This window comes from Onychostoma macrolepis, chromosome 16 (assembly GCF_012432095.1).
Source record: "Onychostoma macrolepis isolate SWU-2019 chromosome 16, ASM1243209v1, whole genome shotgun sequence".
Taxonomy (NCBI): domain Eukaryota; kingdom Metazoa; phylum Chordata; class Actinopteri; order Cypriniformes; family Cyprinidae; genus Onychostoma; species Onychostoma macrolepis.
Window position 1 is genome coordinate 15,317 of NC_081170.1, and position 5,864 is coordinate 21,180.

General features: G+C 36.7%; 1 long non-coding RNA gene across 1 annotated transcript; it reads right to left on the reverse strand.

Moving 5' to 3' along the window:
* Nucleotides 1-237: 237 nt before the first annotated feature.
* LOC131521917 (uncharacterized) lies at nt 238-5,269 on the reverse strand. Its single transcript, XR_009266397.1, has 3 exons — nt 5,159-5,269; nt 917-1,107; nt 238-794 (listed from the first exon to the last, which is right to left on the reverse strand). It is a non-coding gene; the product is annotated as an uncharacterized LOC131521917 (long non-coding RNA).
* Nucleotides 5,270-5,864: the final 595 nt, after the last annotated feature.

The following is a 5,864-nucleotide window of genomic DNA, read 5'->3' on the forward strand; positions in this document are numbered from 1 at the left end:
TGATGGCTAGTGGTGGGCAGAGCGAGGTTTCGTGAAACACTGAAGCAGTCGAAGCAAATGTGTCGAGACTTCGAAACATTTAGACACCCGTCTCTATGGTGACACCTAGTGGTCACTTTCAAGTATTGTTCTGAAACAGCATTGACAAAGAAACAGTTAAGCGAATTGACGAATTATAACGTATGTTGTGTTAGTTGTTCCACCAAGTGGCTTGGGGGAGTGGTTAGTGTGCTTGGCTGGAATGCTGTCTCTTTGGGTTCGAATCCTGGTTGAAGCAGTCATCTTTACAAAATTATAATAAACAATTAAAATGTGTGTTTTTATTGTTCTGTTCTTGTTATGTGTTGAAACATCGGTCTGACATCTGAATGAACTCTTTGTGAATAAATAAGTGTTATTTTGGTAATGAAAAATAGACAAAGTACATCAAGCCACTTTTTTACATATAAAGATTTTTATTTAAAAATATTAATTGTTCTGCTGTTGATGGACTTAGCATACTTCTTTTTTTACATAGAATTTCTCCAGCCTTTGAAAAAATCCTCTCACAAGGGACACTTATCGCTGGCATGCACAGATACTTTTTAGCTAGAATGTACAGATTAGGAAAAATGACTGCTCTCTCCTTCCAGCACTTTAGGGGATCTTCCATTCTGGGCAGAAATGCATCTGTGAGGTACTTTTTTACTTCCACTGTGGCATCAGCTGTAGCATTGTGTGTAGTGTGGGATTCACCTGGCTTTCTGCTGGTGTTCTTGATGATGATGATAGACCTGATGCTGACCATTGTGGCTCTGATTGAAAAAGTGAAAATAGCAATTACTTACAAAGCCTAAACTCATGTCATATATGAAATTACATAATTACACAGATGATATAACTCCATAAAATTAGATGAAGATTGAAAGTGCTCAACATGAGTTGGTGGGTTTGAACGCATCAACGAAGCACACTCCAGTGTGAGGTGCTTTTCAGCCTCCTGGCCTTTGGCAGGATTTCCAAAAGCCACAATTTTGAATCTTGGGTCCAGCAGTGTAGCCAATGCCAAGGCTCTGAATGACTCATACCCGCCACATCTGGACTGCAGACCTTCTTGCAGGTGTGAGCCTGTGCAAAACAGGAGCAAAGCATATTAATTATATTAATGACAACAATATGACACTTATGGCCAATGACATTGGCAGTATGGCCATTGTGGCTTACCTAATTGTACATTTGAATCCTGCTTTGCAAGGCCTTTTTTTTCTCTACAAGCTTGTGCTGCAACATCCTGTAAAGTGGTATAAGTTTTGAGGTGGACACTCTCTGTTCCTCTGACAACTCTGTTGTTGCAAGTTTAAACGGTTGCAGTAATGACAATGATTATTGAATAATGTCATACTCAGAACTTGTCAGCAGAGCAGTATCACAGTTTAAATTGGAAATCGCAGCAGCCACTGGCTCTCGTTGCTCATATAAGCGTTGCAGCGTGTCAAAAGTGCTGTTTCATCTCGTTTCAACCTCCTGGATCATTTTCAGAGTTTGTCTGCGCATCAAGCCCTGCATCTCCACAAGTTTGTCCTTTGCTTTGCAGCTGGATCTAAACAACCCCACTGTCTTTCTGGCTTTCTGGCGTATTTCATTGATGAGTGGGGTTTGATCTAGGGCCTTTTTCACAATCAAATTTAGGTAATGTGCAAAACATGGGATATGTCGAAGGTTGAGTAGCTGGGCACTTAAGATCATGTTGGATGCATTGCCAGTCACCATACACTGAACTTTGGAGGTAATTCCCCACTCAGACATGAGCAATGGTTTTAGCCTCCATGAGATGCTGGGCTGTGTGCATTACCGCGGGAAGTAGGGGTGCTGAGGGTGCGGCAGCACCCCCTGGCGTGTAGCCCAAAAAAAAATTGGGGGTGCTGGGGGTGCGGTGTTAAAAATAAATAAATGAAAATTTTGTAACAAAAAATACATAAAACTCATTTTATTAATGTGTATATTCATTTAAATTAATAATAAAAAAGAAGCCTAGCCTACAATGACAATAAGCAACAGTAAAACATGAATTAAGTTGAATCAAACTTGTTTCAACTTTCCTTTAGCTTTAGCTTTCCTGTAGCTCAAATAGTAGAGTATGGCGCTAGCAACGCCAAGATCATGGGTTTGATTCCCAGGGAAAGCAAGAGCTGATCAAATGTAAAAAAAATATATATATATAACTTAAATGCAATGTAAGTTGCTTTGGATAAAAGCGTCTGCTAAATGCATAAATGTAACTTAAACTGACTTAGGAAGTCTTTTGTTGCCTTGACTTTTTTTTTTTTTTTTATTATGCAAGTAAAGAATGTGACAATGTTTACATGTACCAAATACATAATATACCAAACATATAAGACAAAGAGAAGAAAAAATAAACAAAACAAAACTGAGGAAAAAAAAAAACACAGAGTTTATAAGGTGACAATATTTGCATGTGCCAAAATGTAGAACCAATTGGACAAACAAACATACTGATGGCCAACATTACAAGTCCGTTCTGATTAACTCCTGTATTTGCATTCATATGTCTGTGAGCATGTATGTGTGAGTGCGTGTGCCCGTGCCTGCGTGTGTGTCATTGTATCTAGGGTTGGGGATGGAAGCATACAACTGAGATTGCATCATAATTGATTGATAACAGGTATGAGTAGAGTAATAAAAAACAAAAATAACCAAAACAAATGAATATATAAATAAAGACTAATAATAATAATAATAATAATAATAGAGACAACAAATGTTATTAGCAACAATGATAACTATAATAATGTTAATCATAATGATAATAATAAAAATAATGATTTCATCAAAATTGGGGATGAAATCATTATTTATTATTATATACATCATAATTTGCCTTGACTTTTTGATCATATTATTACCTGTGACATGTCTGTGCCGTACCCAAATCAAGAATTAACGACAATTTCTACAGCCATAGCAATGATACAGCAGAGAAAGATCGAGAGCATCTATTTATCTCAGCAGCAATCTCGCATTCTCACATCTGCAGCACTTATTTTGATCTTTAACGTCGGATCTTCCCTATTCTTTGAACAAAATTATTGCTTAAGGTTGATTCAGTATTACTCTTAATGAAAAAATTAAATAAAATAAATAAATCCCACACACAACATCAGCAATAGGCTACTACAATGACAAAGTAGCTTATATTAAACATAAAACTTTAATTAACAGAACGAATAAAGACATATCCACGTTGTAACAAATAAATAAAAGGCTTTTGGATTTTCCAATTCAAACAAATGCTTATGTAAGCCCTTCATTTAGGCAAGGGGAGGGGCGTCAGTGGTTGCGTCCGTAGTATCTGCCTTATGTCCCATTAGGGGAAAGAGACAAACACCTGTGCTGCATTTCTAGTAGAACCAATAAAGGTATGAGGTCTGTTGTTGTTTGGGGGGATTTTGTATGTGAGGGCTGCTGAGCTTCTTGCCAAGGCCGCCGTGTCGGGACGTGGGCTGGTTGTTTTTGTGCGAGGGGTGCGAAGCGATTGGGAGGTATAGTTTGCAGTTCTGGGGTTTCCCCAACTAAAGTTCGGCGGCCGCCGGTGGTTTTTCCCACGAACGCTGTACCCCATGTCCGGTGGCGGGTAAGAAGGCTAGTAGCCCGTTATTTGCCTGTATCTATGGTTAATTCATTTGTGGGTGTATTTAGTGTTTTAGTCGCTGGGGAGGCCTGGTTTAATGTGATCGATTAATTGTAGCCGGTCCCCCAGCGTTTGTATCTGTGTATATGTGTTTGTAGGTGAGTGTGTGTGCGCAGAGGGTATTAGTGTAGGTTGTCCTTCATGTACCATACTCTGTTATTTTGACGATGGCTAGGTAGTTAGCCAGAGTGGTTTTGGCTTGTATTGAGTGTTTCTTTTGCTGTGGATTAATGTGTGGTATTTAACTTATGCACTTATGACTTGTTGTACTTCTAGTGTTTGCTGTGTAATGAAATTGTGTATAATTGGTGGGCACATGAATTAACTTTAATAGGTTGAAACCCTCTGCTGAATAACTTGCTGTATGTTGCTCTTTTATCCTGGGTAATTTGTTATTTGTCAAATACATTGCGAATTGAAATATATATGTGATAATCATCTCAACCTGCTGCTTGGCCCTCTTGAGGTTTTAATATTTGTCGTATTTTATAAGAATAAAAGTGTATTTTTGTATCCGTTAAAGTTGTGTGCTTGAGTCTTCTTGCTATTGCTGCCCAATTAAATTTATCTTGTCCAGTCTGGACCTTTTTGGTCTCTCCTTTGATTTATATTTGGGAGTGTTACACTTAGTTTGGCTCATTATTATTATTATTATTAATAATAATAATAAAGGCTATACAACAAAACAGTACAATGACAAATTCACTTAAACTTTGAACTTTTATTAACAATATGAATAGGGAAATCTGTTTTACCCGCATTGTACACAAATAAATAAACGGTCTTTGGATTTCCCCTTTCTTTAAAATGATTGTTTGTGGTTCATTATTAGCCTTAATTAAAACACATCAGCAATAAAATAGTACAATGGCAAATTCGCATAGGCCTGTATTAAACATCTAACTTTTATTAACAAAATGAATAAGACGGATATAGCCTTTGTAACCCAAATAAGTAAGGTTTTTTCCCATTTAAAAAAAAAAAAAATGCTTAGTTTGTGGTTCATTGTTTTATTTATTTATTTTTAATGAAAACGCAGCAACAATAAAGACAATGTCACTTATATTAAACAAAGAAATGAAACTTTTATTAACAAAAGTTGCGCTTTCGGATCATAGTGTTTCTCATCACTCTCGTCACCCCCTTATTTCACAGCACCCCCTGCTCAAACAAATTCTGCCTTTTGTAGGTCAATAAAAGTTCCGTACACCATACTAATCAAGCAATAAAACTGTTTATTGTTGTTACACAGCTGATATCAATAATACTGATAATGATCATAGGTAAATGCATAAGAATAATGATAATCAAATATAAACACATCAAAGAAGAATAATCATAAACCAGTGCATAATATAAGAATGATCATGAGTAAGTGGATAAAAGATAATAATCATAAATGAATAATACACAAATTTGAGCATACACTAAAACTAAACCCCAAGCAAAGTATTATAACCAATATACAACCTCAGAGCCGTGCCATCATCTTCACTTTCTTAAGACTGGGGAGCCCGTTTCAGTCACAGTAGAAGACACTTGTCTGAGAATGCTGGGTGATGCGTGCTTATCCCACGGCTGAGCTTCCACTGTTTCTAAAAGAAACTCCCTTTTTTATACTTTAAAATTTAGGTGCGGTTTAAGAACAACCCTCCAAGTGAGAGAGAAAGCAAACTGGCCAGGCTCGCTCCCCCTCCCAATTGGGTACACTTCGTTTTAATTACAGAAAAAGATGAGTTACTATTTAACAATATCTCAGAGGTTTCGCAATATATGACATCAGAATTCTGCACCTTAGGAATGGATACATCAAAATGGTTACATCAAATCTGTCACATTAAATCAGTTTACACTAAAATGGAAAAACACCAGTATTCAAAAGTCTATGGGATGGACTCTCTCTGTGCTTTCCCAAGAGATAGTGGCATTAGTTTGTATCACTTTCAACCTTGAAAATCTTCCCCTCCTGTTCCATTCCCACACTTTTCATCCGTTGAGCGCACAAAACAACCCATCCTTTACAATATATATATATATATATATATATATGAATATAGAACTATATTGAATACAGTGGCTAAGTTTGTGAGGTGTTATTTTTAAATATTCTCAGTGAAGCTATTTTTAACATGATTGTTAATTGTGATTGGGATGTTAAATTGTAGGGCTTAGGTTG